Raw genomic sequence first — 26,895 nt, 5'->3', positions numbered from 1 at the left:
TGGGCCCGTGAGCCACAGCCACTGAGCCTGCGCGTCTGGAGCCCGTGCTCCGCAACAAGAGAGGCCGCAACAGTGAGAGGCCCGCGCACCGCGATGAAGAGTGGCCCCCGCTCGCCGCAACTAGAGAAAGCGCTCGCACAGAAATGAAGACCCAACACAGCCAAAATAAATAAATAAATAAATAAATTAATTAAAGAAAACAAAAAACATACAGGGCACTCTGGCCTAGTAAATTAGGCAAATACCCAGAAAAAAACGATGTGTTGGTTTAAAAAATGAGAGAGGATTAACATTTGGCTGTCACTATGTAATGTTCACCTACTTTTCTCCACCCCTGAATGATGTTCTTTTGAGCCCCAGTAAAGATGGAGCCAGATGACTTACCAAACCTCCTCACTGAGCCCAGGAGTGGCTGATCTCTGCTGGGTGACCTAATGCGAGGTGTCCTGATGCTTCTCTTACCCGAACTCTGAAATGGAAAAGATAATACTATTGACCCAGAGATGGCTAAGGAGGAGTATGCAGTAAATGATGGCTAAGTGGTTGGAGGGGAAGTGGTAAGAAGAAATATGGTGTTTTATGATTAATACACACCTTTGTGTGTGCATGGATTACAAGGAAAGCTACATGACCGGTCAGTACAAGAGATCTGCACTGGCTCACATACATGGAGAAAATAGGTCATGTCCTTTTGCCAGTTCCACAAGGCTATTCAGGTTGGTATTAGCTAAAGGACATTCAAGGGAAAAAATCTCAGTCCGACAAGGAGAGAAGAGGAACGTATAAAGAGGTGGTATAACGGGGAGGAGAGGCTCACGGGTTTGGCCCGGTACTCAAAACTCACCTCCACTGCTTGCTAGCTGGGTGACCTTGGGTGTTTTACTCAACCTTTCTGATCCTCCTTTTTCTCATCTAATATGAGCCTGTTTATCCACGTGTTACGGACATTGTGACAATAAACAAGACAACATATATGAAGCCCTTGGGGCCCCATATGAGAGAAAACATTCAATGGAGGGCAGCTATGATTATTATATTCATTTAAATGTCTTTCTGCAGAGGCACATTAAATTGCGGTCTTTCAGGGTAAATCACCAAACACTCAAAATTGTTTAAAGCCCTGTGAGCTGTTAGTGTTTTAAATATTTCTTTACTTTTGGAAGCCCTTTGCAGCTAGCTTTTCTGCCCATATATGAACAATATTCCCTACCTATTCCACTTCATCTTTAATTAAATACATTTGATTAACTAGGCTCTGTACAGCAGACTTTATTATGCTACAACTCACTGAGACTGAATAAAACCCCACAGAAGTCTCACTACCACCCGCTCCAAGAAAGACCACAAGTCTGCAAGCTACCTCTGGGAAACAAAATACTGAGCTCTGCTAACTCCTGCAGTTGAACTAGGTAATCATTTGTTCCAAAGTTCTTCCCAACTCAATGGCCTAATTAACTAAGGTTGAGCTTTTGATTAACATAGTGCTTGAAGGAACTTTGACCCACAGAAAGTTGGCATTTGACTTGCTTCTGAGTCCAACTTGTGTCACGAGTGCTGGTTTCAAGGGTAATAAAGGACCTGGCTGTTTGCTTACAGCAAATGGAGGTGGTGCCGTGTCACTATAAGGCTTTTCCCTCGACTGTCCACCGGACCCTTGGCAAAGGTAGTTTGCAGCCCACACGTCAGCTTTTGGAGTGAATAGGATGAAAGGCTGTATATTTCCAAACTGAAAAGCACCTAAGTTCTACCTGGCACTTTACCTAAATGTCAGTTGTTTAGGAAACATGAATATGATCCCCTGATCAAAGTGATCAGAGTGGAGATCAGGTGTTGGAGCAGGTGCATGTCCATCTAGTGCTATGTCCATCTAGATTCTGCCTTGGTGAGCAAAGTGCTCTCTCTCATGGCTCCTGAGTTCTAAAACACTCGTCAGACACAAGGCAGAGACCATAGTACCTGAGAGCGCATGTTCCTGCCTGTTATAAGATGAATAGTATCCTTCCTAAATTCATATGTTGAAGCCCTGACACCGCCTCCCTCCTCCCCCCCCCCCCCCCGCCCCAGTACATCAGAATGTGACAGTATTTGGAGATAGGGCCTTTGAAAAGGTAACTAAGGTTAAATGAGGTCATATGGGTGGGCCCTAACCCAGTATGAATGGTGTCCTTATAAGAGGAGATTAGGGTACATTCACATATAAAGCAAGGGATGACCATGTGAGGACACAGCGAGAAGGTGGCCATCTGCAAGCCAAGGAGTGAGACCTCAGAAGAAAGCAAACCTGCCAACACCTTGATCTTGGACTTCCAGCCTCCAGAACTGTGAGAAAATAAATTTCTCTAGTTTAAGCCACCCAGTCCGTGGTATTGATATTTTGTTATGGCAGCCCTAGAGGTCTAATACACTACCTCCCTCTCTGTACCCCCAGCCTTATGTCTCAGGACCAGGCAGGGGACAAATGAGGAAGTAGACTAAGAGCAAAAAATAACAGGAGTGGTGTAGACAGTGGTAAATAGGAGAGGTACCAAATTTTTAATCTTTAAAAAATACTGGGAAGCCACACAGAATATGTCCATGGCTTGATTATGCCGGGGATCTTTCAGTGGCAATCCCTGGGCTAAACCATTGCAATGAGACACTTAAAAACACCCACTATTCATCTTTCAACAAATATTCATTGAATACCTACTACAGGTCAGGCCTTAAGCCAGACACTGGGTAGAGCAGTGGTGAATAAAAGAGGCATCTTCTCTGCCTTCATGGTATATAATGGTCTGGAATAGGGAGTCCAGGTATTGAGCTAGGCGAGAGACGCCAAGTTGAAAAGACAAAGTTGCTGCCCTCCAGGGTGCCGCAGATTAGCAGACCACAGACATGAAACAAGACCATCATGAAACAATGGGACACCAGCTCTAAGACACAAGGAGCAATGGAAGGTGGAAAGATGACTGCAAGTCTGTCAAGGTTAATCAAGGAAGACGTGAGCCAAGTTCTGGAGGATGAATAACAGTCTGCTTGGCAGACAGGGATGACGGATGAGGAGAGGGCATTTTTCAGCCAGAAGGAACAGTGAGTTCCTGGGTATGGGGACCTGAGAGAGTGCAGCAACTTTGGAGAATGACGAGTAGTTGGACTGAGGGTGGGCAGCGGAGGGGGCAGCAGGACGTGCAGCTGAAAAAGGCAAGGCACTCACACTTCATTGCACAATGAACCACTGGAAAATTTAAATCAGGAAGGTGGCATTACCAGAACTACCTGTTAGAAAGATCTCCTGACCACGATGCAGAGGGGCTAAAGGCAGGGTGACCCATCTGGAGAAGATGAAGGCGGGGACCAGGGAAACAGACAGAGGGATGCCTGGCAGACAAGGTCAGGGATGCAGAACTGAAGTTGTCATGGCGTTCAACCCATGGCCACAGACGACACTGCCCAAGGACATTATGTGCATCTAGAGAAGCACTATATATATATATATATATATATATATATATATATATATATATATAGTGTGTGTGTGTGTGTGGTACGTGGGCCTCTCACTGTTGTGGCCTCTCCCATTGCAGAGCAGAGGCTCCGGACACGCAGGCTCAGCAGCCATGGCTCACGGGCCCAGCTGCTCCACGGCATGTGGGATCTTCCTGGACCGGGGCACGAACCTGTGTCCCCTGCATCCGCAGGCGGACTCTCAACCGCTGCACCACCAGGGAAGCCCGAAGCACTAATTTTTTAAGGGTACTACTTTGATCAATGAGAACATGCATTTCTTAAGCTTTCAGTTTCATTTATCTTACATTTCACATCAAGAAACTAACTCTACTTATCCTTTTCATCCATCAAAGTCACATGTACCTCAGTTTCCTCATCTAAATATGGATAATAATGGCACTTCCTTCACAGAGAAGATTCCTTGAGCTCATTAATACCAGTAAGTAGTTAAGTGCCAGAAATGCATTATTATTAAATCAGCTATTATTAGAGCAGAAATAAACTTTAAAGAACAAATGGATAATTATCAACTGTGCAGTTAACGATAATCCTCCCTCTCAGTGAAAATGAGCCAGATTAAAACTACCACCACAACTATAAAGAGTAAGAACTCATATAATTGTCTTGGAAAGGAGCTGCCTCTAATTTCCTTAATCTCTCCAGAGCCCTCACACAGCTTCTTAGAAAGGGCCCCAATATTTGTGCATTATCATTACTTTACATTTATAAAATGCTTTGTAAAATGCTTTATAAAAATTTCAAAGATTAATGATCCAAAGGGATGTCGGACCTGCAAAGGGAGACTGACTGCGAAGAGACACAAGAGAACTTTCTAGAGAGCTGGGAATTTCTATATCTTGATGAGGGCAGTGGTTCCATGGCTGTATGTGTTCCACATAGCACTAAAAATTGTTTGAATGTTATCTATGTGTAAATTATAGTTCAGTAAAGATTGAACAAGGATAAAAGGGCTGGAAGATGGGGGAAAGGGGAGTTCAAGGGGAAATGGGTACTCATATTCCAAACAAAAGTGAAAATAGATTTGAGTGAAAGAACTTGCCCTAAAACCTTTAATTTCCAAAAACACTGTCTCTTGAAATGGATGAAGCTGGCTAAGAATATAAAAAAGCTTCCTTATGCAAGAAACATTTTGAAAAATTCAGAAGTTCTCACCCTCGTTATCCTGTGTCTAAAGCACTTTTTACCCCTCGACTCACTGGACAAGCTGCCCTCTTGTGGCTTTGATATATCTTTCCTGAGCACAAAAGTGGGCAGTTAGTAAGCTATTCGGGTAGCAAGCCCAGCCTGCCCTTAAATATTCCCCAAGGTGACTGAGAGTGGGCGTGCTGGCCACTTGCACACAAGAGGCACACGGGGCATTCTGGGCTTGTATCATAGCTGAGCTTTAAATAACTAAGAAAATAGGGTTGCCACAAAATACACATGATTTGAGGCTGACATATTCAGGAGACATTTTAAGGCAATTTAAATTTCACTTTCGCAACATTGTTATCAGCGTATCAGAAGCAAACATCTGTCTCAAACAAGGTGTGTGCAAAGAAAATAGAACTGAAAGTTTCAATTCCACCATCTGTGAATACTATTCAATATTCCAAGGTTTGTTTGCACAAAAAAGGAAAACACCACCCAGCAAATACTACCCAAACACTCGCATGCGGGGAATCTAGGTGTCTTATGAAACATTAAGTATTTGTTTTAAAAAAGGAAAGAAGGAAGGGAGGAAGGAGCAAATAGCATAGCTTTTCAAAAGTTGCACTATAAAAAGATAAAAGACGGCACAAGCAGTAACTCAAAAGATGACAATATTTTCTCTTTAGAAAGCAATCCATCTTCATACAAGCCCTTTTGTCAAAGAAATACATAGAGAAAAGACAAAGATATAGATGGAAATAGATGCTGTATTTCAACTGTTGAGATGTTAAAAATGCACTTAGTCCAGATCCAGTAATATCAGGCTGGACTAAATTAACCTACACGAGGGTCACAGGCACTCCTGATAAATGACTGCTAGATCCATATTCTAGTAGAGCAAGCTTTCTTTTCAAATCAAATCATGTCACTTCCCTTCTCAAAACCCTCCAATGGCTTCTCCTCACAGTTGGAATAAAATCCAAAGTCCTTCCCAGGGCTCCCTCCAGGAGCCTGCGTGGCTCTCTACTTCCTTCCCTGCCTCTCTCCCACTCCCTCACTCCCTCCTGGCTGTTCCTCCAACATGTCGGCTTTCTCAGCTCCCTGCCTCAGAACTCACGGTTGCCCCCACCTGGAATTGCCCTTCCCAACCTTCCCCGCCTGGCTCTCTTGGTGACTGGACTCACCTTCTGCAAGAAGTCTTCCCAGACCATTCTATGAAAACAGCCCTCCAATCACCAACCCTGCTTGCACTCTCTCTCCTCCTTCCCGTCTTTAATTTTCGGCTATGCAATTATTATTATCTGAAATTACATCGTGTATTCATTATTATCACTTTTTATTATCTCTCTGCCCCACTGAAATGTGAACTCCACGAGAGAAGGGGCTTTTCTCTCCTAAAACAGAGCCTGACACTTGTCAGTCTTCATTATTTGAAAAATGAGATATCCCAGCTTGGGGAGATAATAAACCCTAATGAAATACATTCCAACACTCTATCACCAACAAGTCCTTCCTTAGGTCTACCTCAAGTCTCTCTTATTGCAGCAAAAGCCCATATCCTTTACTTGAATCCCAGAGTGATGGACAGGGGTTGAGCAACAAGCTGTTAAGTAATTCTTTAGGATCACAGACTTTTGAAGGTCAGATGAGGCCTTAGTTATAACCGGCTCCAGCCCTTTTGTTCCGAAGATAAGTACACAGGCTCAGAGAGGGTGACTGGTTTCTCCAGGCTCACACAGAAAGAGTGAACATCAGCAGACACCACAGCACTTCCAGGGCGCAGAGTGCTCGCCCTTCTCATTCCTACAGTCCCACGAGCCAGCAAGGTGCCTGCCACAAAGAAGGGTGCCCGAGGAACAAGTGTCCTCACTTCTATTCTAAGTGCTCATTCAACTGAACTGGCTTCCTTCCTCTCATTACTGTCCCAACTATAACTTCCTACCTGAGAACAGTTTCCAGTCACTTGCATCATGTGTCACCATTTCCTGCCCTCTGTGTGTATGACAACATACCAGATACAATGGTCTATCTGGGGGCTGATTTGATCCTTACATAATTCAAATAGCCCAGCATGGAAAATACCTAGGAAAGAGTGGGATATGCAAAGCAAAAAAAAAAAAAAAAAAAAAAAATGCTGGCAGCGTCCCCGACCATGGGTGCTGTGACTGTAATGCAATGCAGGAACCCTGTCTGGTCCATATTTGTTTTCCTACAGCGCCAAGCAGTGTGCCTGGCACACAGTCAAGGCCTATTTGTTGAGACGGAGAACAGAAGGAAATGACATTGTAGATTCAGCTTCTTCTCAGTCTACAGTGGCTTTATAATAACAGATACTTCACACAAACAGCTCACCCTGGCATGGTGTCTTCTGTCCTTAGCACTTACATATATCTTCTCATTGATCCTCCTAAGACATCCATCTCACCTGTAAGAAAGATACTAAACTCTGAAAAACCAAGTATTTTTTAGAAGTCATTCAGTAGAAAAACCTAGACTCTCTAGTCTCTAACAAGACTCTGCAGATTTCCTTTCTTCCAGTATATGAGTATCCATATGCTTTGCTGAAGAAATAGTGATGTGTTTGATTATGGGATATTGCCCCAGACCCAGCTAGTGGTGTTAAGCAATACAGAGTATTTGCAACATACTATCTAAAATCTGAAATATTCTGGATTCCAAAACGCATCTGACCCAATAGGTTGCAGGTGAGGATGTCTCAGATTGACATTAACGCGGAGAAGAAAGCTGTCCACAGTCACACAGGCAGGCTGGGATTCCAACCCAGGCAGTCTAATTTTGCAGGCTGTGCTAGCGGCCACCACATTATCCTGCCTCTCCAGTCAATGATGTCGCTGTCATCTGAAAAGCAATTACTGCCTCCACTATTTTTCTGATGTGGCTCCAGGAAATAGGGTCCGGCAAGGTGAATGGTGGGGGCAAACTTGTGTTGTCATCCATGAAGACTGATTTGGACCAGCGCTGATGCCAGCTAAATGAAGGCATAGGGACAGTTAACCCAAGCACAGTACTCTTCCTGGGAAGTCATGGCCACGTTCGGGGAGAGGGTATACAAAGCTTTTGGCAATCAAAATTTTCACCTCCACGAGAGCTTCTAGGAAACGTTGAGGCAGACCTGCTAGGAATCTGGAATGACCTTTTCCACAGTCGTTTACAAAATTACTCTGTCAAGTGGGGTGAGAGAGCCGTGGGTGGGGTATGAGCAGGACAGTGTAAGAAGGGTGTGTGTGTGTGTGTGTGTGTGTTCATGGAAGCATATGCTCATTACAAATAGACTTTTACCTAATGTCCACAACACGAAACAATTATAAATTGTGTTTTGGCTTTTATTTCTATCCTCTAAACTAATTATCTGTGGAAATAAAAGATGCTACTTAATTGGGTCCAGCAGCGTTCTTACTTCACCAGATACTTGGGGTGAACTCTTTTCTTCAGCTCTCAGTTCAAATGTTACTTCCTCAGGGTAGCCTTCCCCTACAGCAGCCCAAATTAGATTGTTTCCCCCCTTTGTCATCTTGGTGTAAGCTTTCCCTTGTACAACTCATCATGACCTGTGATGAACTACTTGTGAGTTTATTTGTTCACTGTCTAGCTGTCCCCACCAAACTGCAATCTCCTTGTCTGCTCACCTCTGTATGCCCAGCATGTAGCACAGCACCTGACACAAATAAATACTTGTTGAATGAATGAGTCTTGAATTTCACAACAGAAACCCCGGAGGTGGCTAGCACTTCACCAGCAGACACACACCAGGTCTTCTCCCACCTCTGAATTGTGAAAGCCTTATTGCTGTGTAACTCTATTTGGCAATTCATCATATGCCGGCCCAGTGACATGTTATCTCTACAGCTTTAGGTTATTTCTTCACTTTATTATTCTTATTTAACTTTTAACCTGTTTAGATCTTATCTTCCTAACTAGATTAGAAGCACATGGAGTGTAAGTTATACTGCCTCGAAATCCTCAAAGCTCCCTCACCAGCATTTTGCATCTACTCTTTCTAAATGGTTGCTTCCTTTAATGCTCAAAACAGGTATTTCTAAAGGTAATATTATTGAATATTGAAGCCCCCAAAGGCAGGATAGTGTCTAAATTTTTTTTTTAATAAATCAAGAGGGCCCAGGAAGACTGAGTGTTGTTTAAATATAAAATACAGTTCTAACTTTGCTTATGTGAGGGACCAACACAGGGCAGAGAAAATCTTAATTCAGCTAAGTTCTTTTTACTTTCATGAAATATCCCCTCCACCATCCTTCAGGTCCCACTCAACTCAGGAAAACTCTCAGTGGCACAAAAGCAGGGTTTTTTGTTGTTTTGCTAAGTCAGGCCCTTTATTACAGGGTAGAAAGAACACTTGTTCCTTATTTCTCAATTCCTCATTCCTGCTGGCAGCACAAAACATGCCCCAGCCCTGACTGTCAAGCACAAATGAAACAGATAACTCGGTGTTCCTTTAAATCTATATATTTCAAACAGTTTTAAATGTTTTTTTTTGTTTTTTTGGTCTAACTACTTATGATAGATGTTAGATGGATTAGCAAGTAGGTCTGTGAATCATTCACCCCTAGCCAGGCACTCACTTTCGAGAATTAACCTGTTCTCATTTTCTGCCCCGACCCTCATAGAAGCAAAACAGTGAAAAACCAGACCAGTCAGCTGAAATGCTGTTGTCAAAACACAGCCAAAACACTCAGAATTTTCACAATTGTCAGGCGTTTCCTAACATGGCCAGGGTCACTGACAGTTAAAGGTTTCACCAACATCACCTGCAGAATCTGAATCCACTCCATGAAAATTGCAGAAAACCCCGAAAATCCTTGAAGCACTCACTAAGGTCAGCCTTTAAAATACAAGGGCATGGGGCTTCCCTGGTGGCGCAGCGGTTGAGAGTCCGCCTGCTGATGCAGGGGACACGGGTTCGTGTCCCGGTCCGGGAAGATCCCACATGCTGTGGAGCGGCTGGGCCCGTGAGCCATGGCCGCTGAGCCTGCGCGTCCGGAGCCTGTGCTCCGCAACGGGAGAGGCCACAACAGTGAGAGGCCCGCGTGCCGCAAAAAAAAAAAACAAAACAGACCCTGTGTCTGGTTTTAATTCTCCAACAACCAAGCAAGGTGGGAAGTGGTAAGCCCGCTTTTAGTGAAGGAAACTGAGGCTCAGAGTGTCTCGTTAAAAAGAAAAAAAAAAAAAAGGCTTCTAAGAAGTAGACTGAGACTTAAACTTTGGTCTTTCTGGCATTATTCCATTATCTTAAAATAACAGATCCTTCCACTAGGAGATGAGAAATCTCTGTTAGTAATAGTCATTAGAGGTCCACAATGTATGGTCTGCTCAATAACTCGAAACAATACACCAAATTTTATATTTTAACATCTCTCAAATAACCAATGTGTATATTTACTCATTTTAAAAGCAATTACTAAATCAGTTGCATGTTTTACAATCTGTACAGTCAGATTACAATTCAGGGAACAAGCCCCCTGAGAGATAATCTTTAAGGGCCACTAGATGTAAAGATACACAAAAGCAACAGAAAGAGACCACTGGTCTGCCTGGCTCCAAGACTGTAAAATCAAAGTCAATGAAGAAAAAAATGATGTGACTTTCGAAAGAAGAGGTGGGCCTGTTGGTAAGCCTAGAAAAAGCTGGACAGATAAAAGTTGACAGTGCCCACTGGAACTTCCAAAGTCACTGGATTTCCAGTAGTCTTCCAAAATGACTTGCTTCTCCCTATCCACTTAAGGTTGAGAGAGAATGTGCTCATTTCCTCAAAGTAACCTTATTTCCAGTAGTCAACAAATATTGATAGAGGGCATGCTCCAAGCCAGGTGTTCATCTAGATCTTCTGCCCTGGCCTTGGAGCAGGAGTACTTCTCGTCCCCGTGGCACCCCTCATGGCGACTCTCTTCTGAAAGGCTGGGGACCACTGCACTGGAGCAGTGTTTCTCAAGCTGGTCCAATCACCTGGAGAGCTCGTTAAAAATCAGATTGCTGGGACTTCCGTGGTGGTCCAGTGGTTAAGAATCCCCCTTCCAGTGCAGGGGACATGGATTTGATCCCTGGTCAGAGAACTAAGATCCCACATGCTGCGGGGCAACTAAGCCTGCGCGCTGTACTTACTGAGCCAGTGTGCCGAAACTACTGAGCCTGCGCACTGTAGAGCCCGCACACCACAACTAGAGATAGAAGCCCTCGCACCGCAATGAAAGATCCCGTGTGCTGCAACTAAGACCCAACGGAGCCAAAAATACCAAAAAATAAATAAGTATTTTCTTTAAAAAAATCAGATTCCTGACCTTGCCTTGGACTTTCTGCATCAGCACCACTAAAGGAAGGGTCTGGAAATCTCTCATCTTAAACAGTGTCCCAGTAATTCTACTCATTGGGGAAGTTTGTCAACCGCAGTTCTCTGGCGGTTCATTTAGCCTATTGCGGGTGTGGGCTCAGTAAGAGGTAATATATTCAATGCAATGTAATACGCTGGGGAGTCAGAGAGTTTTTAAAAACTGCTTTGAAACATAACAGTACAACAGCTTCTATTATCAAACCAAGGCCCTTTTTCCCTCATTCCTTTGCCCCAAATCCTACCAAGTGAAGTCCCAGAAACTTAGATCCTATCCCATTGAGATCTCAGATGACATAATATTCAGAAGACCAGCAAATGTTAGGTAGCCCACACTGATGGTAATATTCTGAATATTAACACAGCCCTTAGCCCAGTGCTTTGAGCAAGTGCGCACTCAATACTTTTTTCAACAGCCTGGCCTGGCCCTTTGCAAGCCAAAGCCTACAGAAGCTTAGATGTGTACAATACACCGCTCCTTGCAGTGGAAAACATAACATGATTTGCCCACAAGATGCTTCCTTTCTATTTATGACTACTCCCTAGGAAGAAAAACTTGTTTCACTGATAATATATTTTTTCCATACTAAGTAGTATTGGTTCAATATATAGGGCTGCTTGGAAGTAATATTATTCTTAGAGGAGACATCAATGAAGAATTCACTCCAAGGGTTGAGAGTCATACGGGTGGGCGTGAAGCTCCAAATGCCACATCCCAAAGAGGGTCAAGCCCAGTGATAAGGCCGTGTAAACTGGCAGTTTAAAATCATCCAAAGTGAATGGATCCACGTGTTACATTAGACTGGCACTCTAAAGTACATTTTAGTGTGATTGCGGACCTCTGAGCTGTTCACCACTCATCTAGACTGGCTCCAAACAAATCCTTTTTCCTTCATAAACAGCACTTAAACAATGAACACTTTGATGATCTGCGGTGCATTTCTTTTTTCCTTTTTCTTTCTTCGTTTCTTCCTTCCTTCCTTCCTTTTCTTCTTTCTTTCTTTTTTTAATGATTGAATGGCTATAAGAGCTGTAAAATGCTCTCCAAACTTTGTGGCTGTGTTGTGATTACCCTACCAGATCCCCAGGGGTCAAATTCTTAGAACCATACCATCTTAAAACACTGAAATACCTTAAATATTTGCTAGTTGATCTAGATAAGAAAACAGATTCAGACAGGTAACTTGCCCAAGGTTACGTGGCCAGTCAGTGTTCGGCTGGGCCTGGAACTGGGGCCTCTCCCACTGCATGCATGGTGGTACTCAGAGGCGGTGATGTCCAGTGGGCAGAACCTGGGTGGACTCTCCCACACGCTAACCTCCCACCTGGTCCACACTTTGGACTCGCCTAATCCAGAAGGGTAATAAACATTCCTCCCAGTGTGGCTGTGTTACCAAGGCTACTTCTTGAATTAAAACAAAAGAGTGATAGCCCTGCTCTCACTGGCACATCTCCTAAGTACATCCCCTAAGTACATCATTCAGGAAGGCACATTTACAACTAGAACTGCCTGGTATATTTGAAAGGTATGAAAAATACAAGGAATAGTGGTCGTTCCTTTCTATGGACCACAGCAAGACCATAGTTCCCACACTGCAGTGGGGTGTGACCATTTGACTTAGCTCTGGCCAATGGATGGAGAGAAACTGATGTGCACCATGATGATGTGATGTGGGCCTGGCCCTAAAAATCTCCTCCCCTCTGGGTTCTTTCCTCTTCTGGCCGACTGGGATAGCAATGCCCAGGCAACTCTGGACATCATGTGTTGGAAAAGGCAAAGCTATTCTCAGTCTGGATTTCCAAATGAGTTCATGGAGGTGATACCCTGGAAACCTGCACACATACCAGGACTACAAGAACTATATTTCTATCGGGTAACCCACTGACATCTTGGGCTCTGCACATTACTGCTACTTAGCTTATCCTAACAAATACACAAGGAATCTCTGAAGATTGGGAAAAGCATGGCTTTAAAGTAGGAGAAATAAACAGCTCAGGTAACAGATCTATTGGTTTATCATCAACCACAAAACAACAGGAAGGAATCAACAGGATTTGGGGAAGAGTAAAACATACTAGACTAACTTAGTTTCCTTCCAGAATACAAGAAAAATACCTGTCTTGATTTTAGAAAAGCTCATTTATAAGTAGCTTTTTGAAACACAGAATGCCTTTTCCTAAGAAAAAATGTTAGAAATGATGTTCAAAACCCCACGCCCTATGAAAAAATCTTTTTTTGCCCAAGTGCAATAGAAATGATTCTAAAGGTAACGTCAGTCTTGTGGGCCTCTGAGGCCTTAAAATCCTCAGTGGGTGGAGGGGGCAGGCAGAGAAGCCTCTAAGCAAGGGCCCCAGGGGCTGAGGCCTAGAAGGAGGGCCCTGGCATGGGTGGCTTGGGTAGGCTGGGTACTGGGGGTGGAGACTGGGTAGTGGTTGAGAAAGAGCTCCCTCTATAGCAACCTCAGTTTTGGTGAGAACACAAAATCCATCTGTACAGATGCAACATTCTTCATCCAGTGCTTTATCAAGGGAGGCAACGAATTCAGCTAAGCTTCCACAGTGTTTCTGATTTGATTCCAAATGGCAATTTCATTAGTGAGCTGTTACGTTATTTTCTCATTCATCCTGATGTGCCCTAGTGATGTCAGGCAGTACTCAGCAGGATGCTTGGTACTACACAACAGTGTGGTTAAGAGCAGAAGTGCCTCAGGGACACTGACACAACATCTGCCAGCCAGCCTCTGTGCTGGAACATGGTCCTTGATGCCCCTGCTGGACTGGCCATCAATCTGTTACTTGCTGGCTTATGGGCACGTCTAGAGGTTCCTGGGCAAGGGACTAGACAGGCCAGGCTGGTGGTGGTAGAGACACATGAAAGACTTGGAACAGCAGCTATCCACCAAGAGCTTCAGAGAGATTTCAATATTTTAACAACCAGCATGGCCGTATCAAGGGCATGCAGCTATCAGCCCTGGTGAAAAGTACAAGCTTTGGAGACAGACCTAGGCTCAAATCTGTTCTGTTACAATCCAACTGAGTGAGTGTGGGTAATTTATTACTTATATTCTCTGAGCCTAGTTTGCTCAACTGCAAAATGAGGATGAGAACATAGATAGGAAAGCAACTGACACTATGTCTGATGTTTAGTAGGTGTTTATTAAAAGCTAGTCTCCCTAAAGCTCCTCCTTATCTTCAGAGCAAGCCCAAGGCACAGGGATTAGAATAAAAGAAAAACAGGGTAAGTGACAAGGACACAGAATGAAAAGGATAAGAGGACAGAGGGAGAGACAAGAGGCCACAGTTGAGGGCAGGGAGGCGAGCAGCAAAGAAGAGCCTGGAGGGGGTCACTCCACACTGTTGAGAACTGCAAATCCCTACTGCCAGTGGTGGGGACTACCAGACCAATTAGACCTTTGCGTTAAGAGTTCGATTGTCTTGGTTCACACCCTAGCTCCGTCATTACTAGTTGTGTGTACCTCGTTTAATGTCTCTGTATCTTGGTTTCTCCATTTGTACAACGGAGATAATTATAGTAGCTACCTTCTCTCTAATAAGGATAAACTGAGTTAACAGAGATAAAGTGCTAAGAACAGTACCTACCTGATAAGCACCATGTACCTTAGCTATTCTTTACTCATTATTCATTGGTGGCACTGTGAAAAGAGCACTGGCCTCAGAGATAAAAAGCTCTGCCACTTCCTAGAATCCCGGGGACTTTAGGGAAGTTACTCAAGTGAGTGAACCTGAGCAGAAGTCCCTGTTAAATGAGAGAAGTGCATTTTAGCTAACATTTATTGACCACTTAATATGCACCTGTTACTGTGCACAGCATAAGTTCTCTCATTTAATGCTCGAGATACTTTGATGAGGATTCTGTTATTACATCCATTTTCCAGAGGAGGAAACTTTGTCTTCAAAAGGTGAAATATCTAGCCAAGGTCACAAAGCTAGAAGAGGCCCAGCTACGACTTCAAGCCAGTTTGGTAAGACACCAGATCCTGCTCTCTGAAGCACTGTGCTTTGTGGTCTCTGACCCCAAGATTCTGTGGAAGCACTGCCAGCTTGCTTGTTGGGTTATCACGAACAATGCTGTAAAGCACAGCGAATACATCTGAAGAAAGAATTGCAATCCAGCGTCCATAAAAGCCAAAGGAATGTAGGGCTAGCCTAACTGAATCAAGATCAAAGTCAGAGCTTTTGGTTGTCCGAAATGACTCAGAATGGGGCAAGACTCAGGATGGTCAGAGAGGTATAAAAATAAAAGCTAATGCTGGGGGCTTCCCTGGTGGCGCAGTGGTTAAGAATCTGCCTGCTAATGCAGCGGACACGTGTTCACGGGAAGATCCCACATGCCGTGGAGCAACTAAGCCCGTGTACCACAACTACTGAGCCCACGTGCCACAACTACTAAAACCCGTGTGCCTAGAAGCCCGTGCTCCACAACTAGAAGCCTCCGCAATAAGAAGCCTGCACACAGCAACGAAGAGTAGCCCCCCTCGCCACAACTAGAGAAAGCCCGCATGCAGCAACAAAGACCCAACGCAGCCAAACATAAATAAAAACAAAACAAAACAAAAAAAACCCTAATGCTGGAGAGTCAAGAGGCCATGAGTCTCATATCACAATAGCATTGATAAAGTTATCATGCTTTATAAATGAGACAATCTAAAATAATTATTTATATATTAAACCATACCTGAACACTGATGTCTATTAAGACCTCAGCAAATGGTTTTAAACTCCCAAAATGAATAAAACACCTGAGAATGCCAACAAGTCTTTTTTTAAATGTTGTCTCTACCATATTTTTGGATAGACTCAACATCTTCAGATGCCATTTTTGGGCTTTTTTTTTGTTTTTAATTTATTATTTATTTTATTTTTATTTATTTTTGGCTGCGTTGGGTCTTTTGCTGTGCGCAGGCTTTCTCTAGTTGTGGTGAGCGGGGGCTACTCTTCGTTGCAGTGCGCGGGCTTCTCACTGCGGTGGCTTCTCTTGTTGCGGAGCACGGGCTCTAGGCGCGCGGGCTTCAGTAGTTGTGGCGCGCGGGCTTTAGAGTGTAGGCTCAGTAGTTGTGGCGCACGGCCTTAGCTGCTCCACGGCATGTGGGATCTTCCCGGACCAGGGCTGGAACCCGTGTCCCCTGCATTGGCAGGTGGATTCTTAACCACTGCGCCACCAGGGAAGCCCTCAGATGCCATTTTGAATTAATATATAAATTTAACATGTTCACCTCCAAAATAATAACAATGGAGTGGTTTTTTTTTTAAGGAGGGGAGGTTTGGAACTAGTTAAGTGAATCCTAAAGTTCATAACCAGGAAAATTCTGACAGAAGAGCCACTAGCAATATCAAACATCGAAAATTGTAGTAAGTTTCAGTAAAGAAATAGTTTGACCCAGGAAGAACATAACTTAATGCTAAACCTCAAATTATTTCTACAAAAACATTTTGAAATACAGGATCCAGCATTCAGTCCAAGAGAACCAGGTGCATCAAGACAACATGTGTGAGAATCAGCAGAAATACAGGAAACAAAACTAAACTCACAGGGACTCAAGATATGGAAATTATTAGACAGACTATAAACAGCTATGCTTATCATGCAAAACGCAGTTATCATCAAAGGGCTAATAGTTAGACTGACAACTGCCTTCTTCAGTAACAATGGAAGCCAGAAAACAGTAGAATAATATCTTCAATGTGCTGCGAAACAAATCAAAACTACGAACTTAGGGGCTTCCCTGGTGGCGCAATGGTTAAGAATCTGCCTGCCAATGCAGGGACACGGGTTTGAGCCCTGGTCCGGGAAGGTCCCACATGCCGTGGAGCAACTAAGCCCGTGCACCACAACTACTGAGCCTGCACTCTAGAGCCCATGAGCCACAACTACTGAAGCCCTCGCACCTAGAGCCTGTGCTCCACAACAAGAGAAGCCACAGCAATGAGAAGCCCGTGCACCGCAACAGAGTAGCCCCCGCTCTCTGCAACTAGAGAAAGCCCGCGCACAGCAATAAAGACCCAGTGCAGCCAAAAATAAATAAATAAAATTTACAAAAACCAAAAACCATAAAAAACTACGAACTTAGGATTCTATTCTCATCAAGAGTATCTTTCAAAAATGAAGCTCAAAATAATGACATATTCTGTCAAATGAATAGGGAGAGTTTGTCACAAGTAGACTGCCACTAAAGAATGCTCTTTAAGCAGAAGGAAAATGGCGCATGATGGAAAGTCAGAGAATACAGGATAAAACGAGGAACAATAAAAAAATAAAACAAGGAAAACTCCAATAAACAATAAAAATGGTAGATTTAAACAAACATTGACCACATAAAACAATCATGATAATGTCTTATGGAGTTTAATATAAACAAATAAATATTTAATAAATTTAAAATACTATAAAGAGAATTAAAATACATGAGAAGGGTAGCACATAACCCCTAAGGTGGGTAAATTGATTTAAAAGCTGTCCAGTAGCATACAGAGTGAATGCTAAAAATATTTTTTGAAAGACAGAATTCCAACCTAATAGAGGGGAAAATGGAGTGATAAACACAGGCACCTATATGCAAAAATCAAATTCTGGCACATAAGTAGTCAGAATGAAACAGAATAGAAAATCCAGAAATATATCCAAGTCCATATGGGAATTTATTAGACAATGAAAGGCACACCTCATACCAGTGGAGATCTAGGTGTTGGGACATCTACATTTCCCCTAGAAAACACAAAGTTGGATCTATACCTCACATCTCACACCAGGGTAAATTCCAAATGGATCAACTATTTAAATGTGAAAAATTAAACCATAAAAATTCTACAAGAAAACATGGGAAAATTCTTTATAACCTTGAAATGAGAAAGACCTTTCTACTGTGACTTGTAAACCAAAAGCCGTAATAAAAGACTGATAAATTCAACTACATACAAAATTTGCTTAAACCACAAAACAAAAACAAAAGATAATCAATGGGAAAATATCCACAATTCATATCACAAAGAGCTCATTTCTGTAATACTTAAAATGCTTATACAAATCAACGAAAAAATGATCAATAAACCAATAGAAAAATGGGCAGAAGAGATGAACAGAGTTGACAAAGAACAAATGACCTTTAACTTTATGAAAATATACAAATTGAAAATACACTGAAATATCATTTCTCATGTATCAGATTGGCAAAAATCCAAAAGTTTTACAGTAACGTATTAACACATTATGTTGGCAAGGCTGTGAGGAAACTGGCACTCTCATACCTTTCTCATGGGAGTATATACTGGCACCCCTGTGGAGGACGCTTATCTATCATATTATATATCTATTATAATTATTATTGCATATACTTTTTAACCTAGCAATTCTACTTTAGAGAATCTATTCTACAGATATATTTTATGCTTGGAAAATGACATGTGTACAGATAATTTATTTCAGTATTGTTTTTAATAGCAAAAGACTGGAAACCAACCAAATGCCCATCAATAGGAGACTAGTTAAATAAAGTATGGTAAATCCATACAATGGAATACTATATCTCTGTTTTATAAAAACTCAATATGAAAGATCTCAATGTACTGAGATTGAGAAAACTCCAAAATGTACTGCTAAGTGAAGAAAAACAAGTTGCAAAACAATTCACCTAATAGTCTACCTTTTGTGGAAAGGGGAGAGGGGAGTAGATGTTATAAGTGTATCTGTTTGATGAGCATAAAGAAACTCTCAAAGAATAGATAGGAAACTAAGACGATTGATATCCACACCTTGTTTATTTGAATAAAACAATAACTTAATAATGAAAAAAGTGCTGTCTTCATCATTATGCATTCTCTGTCAATTTAATTCTCCTGTGAAATTCCTTATTTATTCATTTAAACATACAACATATTAAAATTCACCACAAAATTGTGGAACTGTTTTCTATCCCTAGTGAGAATGGAATAGAAGAGTTAATCTGATAAGCATATATTATATGCATTTTTAAAAAACGTATAATTCCAAAAACATTATCTGCATTATGTCTGGGTTGTGGGTTTATAGATTATTTTTATTTTCTCCTTTGTGTTCCTCTCTGCTTCTCTAACAGCCTGCGGTTACTTTTATAATTAGATTAAAATTTGTTCTACTAAAGTAAATAAGGAGGAGATTGTCTTCAGTGGTTAAGAAAAGGAAGAAATTTTGACTTAGAGGGTAATTAAAAATTGGAACAGTTTACTAATAAAGATAATTGGAATTTCTATGTCTGCAAAACTTTATAGAAATAGTATTAGACATCTCTGGTTTACTCATTTGTTAAAGGCTAAAAGGTGGATGAGATGACCTTTTACCACAAAGCTGTCATGGCAACTGAAGAGTAGTGTTTAGAATACTTTTTCATTTAAATAATTTGAAAGAATGGGGCTGACTAAGCAGGTGGAAGAATCTAGATTGTACAAATGGTCTTCATTTCTGCAGCCCCTCTACAGGTGTTGCAGGTTATTTAAAGTCTTCTCCGCGCTTCCCTGGTGGTGCAGTGGTTGAGAGTCTGCCTGCCGATGCAGGGGACACGGGTTCGTGCCCCAGTTCGGGAAGATCCCACATGCCGCGGAGCGGTTAAGCCCGTGAGCCATGGCCGCTGAGCCCGCGTGTCCGGCGCCTGTGCTCCGCAACGGGAGAGGCCACAACAGTGAGAGGCCCGCATACCAAAAAAAAAAAAAAAATCTTCTCCAAGCATGTAATAAGCTCCTCCAAAAGTTTTTACAGGGAATATAACTTTATTATTTCAGAAGTGGCCTGGGCAAAACTAGCCATGAGAAGAAACAAGCTTTCTAGTAACATCAAAATTAATTATGGTTTTTCTAATAAACCTTAAAGACTTTTTTATGCTTGATTCCAGTGAACCTCAGAGGACACCCTACTGAGACAAAAGAATGAGGCAAGAAAGAATTTCCATAGATTCTAGAAAACTCAATGAAATGACTCCTTCCAGTCTGTTAGACAAAATTGTGTTCTGTAGGTATGTTTCAGAATTTCATAAGTAATCATATGATCATAGATGATAGGAGACTAGAAAAGACAAGGCGGCTATCAAAATATCAAGGGGGCAAAATTGGAGGGAAGGAACAAAAAAATTAAGAGAAACTCATATAGGTTACAAAGATAACTGGTGGTCATTTTCCTAAAATGTGGGTGCTGTTATGGACCTTGGAGCAATGGTCCTCAACTGGGGCCATTTTGCCCCCCAACCCAGAAGTTATTTGGCAATGCCTGAAGACATTTTTGGTGTGGGTGCAACTGGCGTCTAGTGGGTGGAGGCCAGTGATGCTGCTAAACATCCTACAATGCACAGGACAACATACCACAACAATCCAAAATACCAACTGTGCCAGAGTTAAGACACCCTGACCTGGGGGGAAGACGGACCCCACAGAAATACTCAACCAACACTATAATTCACAAAGTAATTATATTAATAATTTAAAAATAATTTAAAAATAATTAAAATAAAATATATATATAATAATTAAAAATAATAAAATATTATTACCATAGCTACCTATAAGGAAGTAGCTATCTAAAATGAGGTGTCATCAGGTTATCTGGCCTTGAAATTTGAGTAATAGCTTTGCCCTCAATCCCCCTTAGGCCATTTTGATCAGGGCCTAGAGTGTGCCAGGGTAACCGACTGCTGGGTTTGCCCAGGAATATCCTGGTTTTAGCACTGAGAGGACAAGTGAAGCCACTCTGCTGGCCAAGGGCACAGTTCCATTTGGTCATTTGGAATTTTTCCCTTTTGAAGAGAAAAATCTGGTTCCTTCATGGATTTCTCTGAGCCGTGTCTTCTACATAACAAGCTCCTAAGGTCTGGCTCCAGGAGGGAAACAAAGGGCTTGATCCCTCAGATGCTCTCTGTACCTGGAGGCTGCCTCTTGGCAAACAGCCCCGGTGGGAAGGGTGGAGCCTCTTGGGTCTCTGGCTTGTCAACAGTTCATCGTTCTACCCCCAGCCAGGCCAGTGGTCCAGGATCTTCTTTGGATAGGGTCCCTGGAAACACTCCTGCCCTGGAGGCCCACATACCTTGCTGACAGACAGGGCATGCAATCAGCATTGGTTCACCTTTCTTAAACTTCCCCTGGGGAAGCACTTCAGGCAATGCATTCCTTGAGAGTGGAAACCTTTCCCCTTATCTTTCCTAGATTATACTCTCTCCTCAGCCTATTTCTTATAAATGTGAAACATTTTAACTACTATCTATCCTCTCATCAAAGGACATCATGAAATGTCATATGAAAGCATTTCACAAACTAAAATACAAAATAAATGTAACATATTAATGTCACAATGAGAAATCACTTATGTTTGAGGTTAGCAACAGGACAGTTGTTTCTCTTTCTTGCTAAACATTTATAATTAGCAGGTGGCAGGCACTGTTATAAGCACTGTACATCTGTTCTCATATAATATTCACAAAAATCCTATCAAGTATTACTATGATGATGCCTAATACAGATGTTTTCCTCTGTAAATACCTTTACAGATGAAAAGACTGAGGTAGAATGATATTAAATAACTTTCCCAGGGTCACAGAGCTGGTGGTGCTGGGAGATTAGAATCAGGCAGGCTGGCTCTAAAGTTCATGCTGGATGTTGCTACCTATCACTCAAGCCATTTCAGGAGAAAGAAGAGAGTTGCTCAGATAAAATCCACCCCCACCCTAATGCATCATTAACTTTCAGCCCACCCCACGCAGTTGGTTGCCTGACGGTCACGTGCTGGAGCAGAAAGCCCGAGTGCGTCACTCATACACCCATGACTGTGCTCTTAGTTCCTTGTGGGTTTGCTTCCTGAAACAGCCTTTCTCGAGTGCTGAGCCAACAAATGGATGGGGACCAGTTTCAGTTCTGGAAAGAGGCTAAACTCCATCTAGCTAATCACTGCATCCACACTCCCGTTCTCTGCAAGCTAGTGACCCCAGTCCAACACTGCAGCCACAGGGACTTCCTCAAACAGGGAAATGCCTGCTCATGAGGGTCCTAGACTAACAGCCTATTTGCAGACTAAACACCTTGCAGGCAGCCTCAGAAAGATGAGGGAGTTAACAGTTACATGAAGACAGTTCTAGAAACAGTTCACATGACTGACAGTCCAAACAAATGCAGAGAGTATAATAGGTACCTGTCAGATTTTATGAAAAAAGAAAGATGTTCCTCTCTGCCATTTATTCTCACCTCCTCTGTCCCAATTTTTAAAAAATTTTGTGTTCCCTTCCCTGATTCTCTCTTTTGGTGTTTCATGCTTAAAAAAAAAAAAAATGTCTGGAATAACCTTTATAGTTTCAGAGAGACAGGAATGCAGCCAAACAAGAAACCAAAAGCCCCAAATCTCTGCCTTATCACAGGCACTTTCAAACTCTGGGGTTTTCTCCTACTTCAGCACAAATCTTGAGATTAGATAGATGTAGTACCATTGTGTTATTCCCTGGTAAAGAAACCAAGAAACACACAAGTATGGTTTTTTTTTCTCCCCCTGGCACTATTTGTTGATTAAATGGTCTCCCTCTGACACCATTTTTACTTTCATTCATTTTTAGTTTTCTTAACTTTATATATATATAGTTTTTTCCTTCACCTTAAGCTTCTAGAGTGACTATATTATTTAGGATATCGAGAGGACGATGCCTCTATGCCTCAGTTCCTCCATCTGTGGATGGTGCTAGAGCAACACTTGCTGTGAGGATTGACAGGGATAATAATGCTCATAAAATGCTTGGCACAATGCCTGGTGCATAGTAGGCGCTCAAAACATAATAGTTACCGTCAATGAACAAAAACCCTAAATTAAACAGAATCTACTAGTTCAGATTGTCTATGTAGGTAAAATTCCATTGATAACATTTTAAAGTAATTATGAAAACTAAGATCTGACTTCAGGGAGAATTAGACAATTCACTGGGCCCATTTTACGGAGGTCGTTCAAATCAGAGCAACTTTGCCACATGCATGCGTAAATCCACATTAACAAGAAGCTCCGGGGAAATTTTCTGAAGCAGCAGTATTTCTCTCCAATGATTTTGGAGTTACTATGCTGAGAAAATGGATTTTAGTATAGCTACTGACCAGCAGAAATACAAAGTATTTTCTCCCAAACTGACCATTACTTTACAGAAAATCTTAAGCAAAATCTAATAATTTTTTGAGTCCCAAAATGCTTTCACGGTACTCCCAAATTCTAGGTCTGTCTAAATTGCAGCACGCCAAATACCGTGGGCCTCTCTCCACTAGGAAATCTTTCTCCAGCTAAGCTCCGTTTACTTAGCAAAGTCAAATGATTCCACCTCATGGATATTTTCTAAATTTGTTTACTTCTACTTTAAAAAAAAAAATCTTAGAATACAAGTGACTTACCTGTATGCTTGATTCCTCTCCTCTTCCTCACTTTCCTCCTCCAACTTTCTAGTACCTTCTCTTAGTTGTGAAAGATAATCAAACTGCACAACAAATGAGTTTGGGTTCCTCATTTGGAACTGAAACTCTAGATCCTCTTCCTGGTTTCAGGGCTCCAAGAATCCCTCAGAACACTACAGGATAGCCTTGTGGACACCAAATGAGGAACCTCGCACACATGGCAGAGACCCTGTGACCAGAAGCACAGTGACAGTTGGTCTACAAGTTGGAGGGAGAATAGGCTTGAGATTGTGGTTGCCAGCATCTCCCAGTGAGCCAAGCAGCTGGGGGCTGGTTCACGGGCATTCACCGCTAGTGTCAGCTGCCTGTCCCTTGGCGCCCTTTCCACAACTCATTCTTCTCCGCAGTGCTGACTTCCCACGGCATGGCACAGCAAGAGTGATTCACACATGCCCTCAGCCCTGTCCTCCTACTTGACCACAGTCCCACCTTTACCCCACTGCAGGCTTCCAATATGGATCCCAGCAGTCCTGTCTGAGCGCATCTGTGCAGGTGGCAAAAACCTGTCCTCAGTTTCAGACAGATGCCAGTTTGAATCCTGAATCCCCCTTTCTTGCTGATGACTTTAAGTCCATCTCATATATAAAACTGTGATAATAATACCAACTCCCTGAGGTTGTTAGATGTCATGTCAAGGACTCCAGTGCCTGGTATACAGTAGAAGCTCAAAAGAGGCAGATATTATTTTTTGTTACACTTGGGGACTCATGGTCTACCTCATGAGCTCTCAACAAACAGTAAAGAATAGATTATGTTAGAGCTTAACTTTTTTACCATCAAATTTAATCCCCCTTTTTTTTTCTTTTGGCTCCTAAAATATATTACTTGACAGGACAAGGCTGCATCACTAACCTTTCAGTAATATTATCAACCTGAGAGTAGAGTCAGCCCAGATAGAGAAAGTGCCCTAGAAGATTCATCAACTGTCCACTTCCCTACAGGGAATTTTTTCTGACCTAGGACGCAAATGGAGTTTTATGACTGTGGCCATAAATGATATACTAAAACAAGCAAACCGACAACACAAAAATGACCATATATTGTCCTGGTGTATCAAGCACTGGGGTACTATCGAAATGCTGTTATGGAGGGTTAAATTGTTGCTTGCCATTCCTAAGATTGACCCCAAATATTCTGGTTTCAGAACATAATCACTTAGCGAATTTTCATATATCATTCAATGCGGTTAAAAGTTCACACATACTGAGGAATAATTCCCTATCACACTCTATGTTCTTAAAAGGAGTTGTAAGCGCATTCCCCATTCGCGATGTTAAGATGAGAGGCTGGGAGTAGAGAAAGGTCAGGGCATTTATTCCCGAGGTTCCCTCCCTTCTGGGTGACAGAGGGTGGCTGCAGCCCTTTACCAAAGGCTCTTGTCAGGGCCTCTATTTGCTCTGGGTTCTTGGCAGTACTTCACAATCCCTTGTTGGTTTCCCTAAACCCGGATAATCCCTTTATTAATCTCTCCTCAATTACCCTGTTGAGTGTACATCTGTTTCCTATGGAGAATCCAAATGATGTAACTGCCTCCCACCCACTCCAAAAGATAGAGTCACTCCAGAAACTACAGTTTGTTTCAAAACAACTTAGCAGAAGCGGCTGGGGGGAAAACACCTTAATTTAAGGCTGTTTCACCAAGATTTCAAGCTCCTAGAACAAATGTCTAATGAGTGCCTGCTATGTGTCAGCACTGTGCTAGGTGCTGGGAATGTGCGGGAACCATGGAGCTTACCCGTTAATGGGGAATGACCAAGTATACAAATTTTAAAAATTCAGACAACAATAATCGCTGTTAAGTAAATGAAGCAGGGCAATGGATGGAGACCAACAGGGATCAGCCAGGGCCGCCCTGAGACACTCGTGCTGAGAACTGGAAGAAGAACTGGAGGGGGACCAGCAGAGATCTGAGGAAAGGACAGTCTAGGCACAAACAAGTACAAACACCCTGTGCAAATGTCCGCTGGGGAGAAGTGCATTTGTTTGCTCGTTTTGTTTTTAATTCCAGGAACAGAAATCTGGTGATGGAGGCAGAAGTGAAAGAGTCAAGGTTGGGGAGGTGGCCAGGGGTCCCGTGATGAAGGGCTTCAGAGCCACGGTGAGGAGTTTGGGTTTTATCCTAAATACAGGGAGATGCCACTGAAGAGTGTTGAGCTTTGCAGGGGGACATCTGAGAAGATGGAAAATTAGAAAGCATCCCATAGAGATGGTTTGTTTGCTTTCTTGGAGGAAGACCTCTTCCTGGTAGGTACAGTCTGCCTGTGAAAGGATAAGAAGGGGGGCTGGTGTGGGGAGTAGGGTTAAATTAGCCCCTCTTCAGAAGAGAGCTCATAACCCACTGACAGGAAATGCTTTGAAAGATAACACTGAGAGCATTCAGAGTGTGTGTACGGCCAGAGAGGGCTGGCGGTGGTGGTGTGTGTGTGCATATGTAGAGGGGGCTGGTAGTGGTATGTGTGGCAACAGTCCTGCAAGAGGGAAAAGAAAAAGCAAGAGAGAACAGCAGCTACACAGTTGCGGAGCCCGTGGGCCAGCTCTCTCTCCTGAACCCCAGTCTCGTAGGGCAACTACCAGCTGGACCCGGCTGCTCTCACCGTGTCCGACACTGACCTCATCCTCTTTCCCCCAAACCTGCTCCCCCTCCTCGGTGCCCATCTTAGTAAGGGGATCGCATCCCCCAAGTCACCATGCCAGAATCCTGGACGGTGCCTGACTCTCCTGCTTCCTCACTGCTTTCACCCCACTAATGGCCAAGGCTCACCGAGTCCACTCTTGGTCCCTACCCCCTTTTTATTTTATAGGAGGAAACTGAGTAATTTTTAAATTGAGACAAAATTTACATATAGCATTGTGCAAGTTTAAGGTGTACAACATAATGATTGATATATGTAAATATTGGGAAGTGATCACCACAGTAAGATTAGTTAGGGACTTCCCTGGTGGTCCAGTGGGTAAGACTCCACGCTCCCAGTGCAGGGGCCCCGGGTTCGATCACTGGTCAGGGAACTAGATCCCGCATGCATGCCACAGCTAAGAGTCCACATGCCACAACTAAAGATCCTGCGTGCCACAACTAAGACCTGGCGCAGCCAGAATAAATAAATAAATATTACACACACACACACACACACACACACACACACACACAGTAAGATTAGTTAACATCCATCACCACACAGTTATCTTGAATCTCCATGTCTCGTCTCCCTTCTTTCTACCCCCGCAGCCACCGTCTTGGTTTAACATTACAGGGTTTCACCCTAACTCTAGTCCTTGTTGCCAAAAGGATCTTTCCAAAACTAGTGTCTGATTGTGTCACTCAATACCAGTTAGTTAGCAAAGCATACCAAGTCCTCTGGGAGCGGTTCCCTGCCCCCTCTCCAGTCTGATGTCTTGTTCCAACTCCAACTTTCTGTACTATGACTTACAAACTATTGACATTTCCTGAACAC

General features: G+C 42.7%; 1 protein-coding gene across 3 annotated transcripts in view; it reads right to left on the bottom strand.

Moving 5' to 3' along the window:
- Nucleotides 1–26,895, bottom strand: part of RBM47 (RNA binding motif protein 47) — a 164,935-nt gene that overhangs the window by 94,916 nt on the left and 43,124 nt on the right. For all 3 annotated transcript variants that reach the window (XM_029235652.1, XM_029235653.1, XM_029235650.1), the window contains one exon: nucleotides 385–469. The gene's annotated coding sequence lies outside the window, so the exon portion shown is untranslated. The remainder of the gene's footprint in view (nucleotides 1–384; nucleotides 470–26,895) is intronic.

The sequence above is a fragment of the Monodon monoceros genome, unplaced genomic scaffold (genome assembly GCF_005190385.1).
Source record: "Monodon monoceros isolate NGI ecotype Baffin Bay Population unplaced genomic scaffold, NGI_Narwhal_1 Super_Scaffold_20, whole genome shotgun sequence".
Classification (NCBI taxonomy): domain Eukaryota; kingdom Metazoa; phylum Chordata; class Mammalia; order Artiodactyla; family Monodontidae; genus Monodon; species Monodon monoceros.
This window is presented reverse-complemented; position numbering and strand designations above follow the sequence as displayed.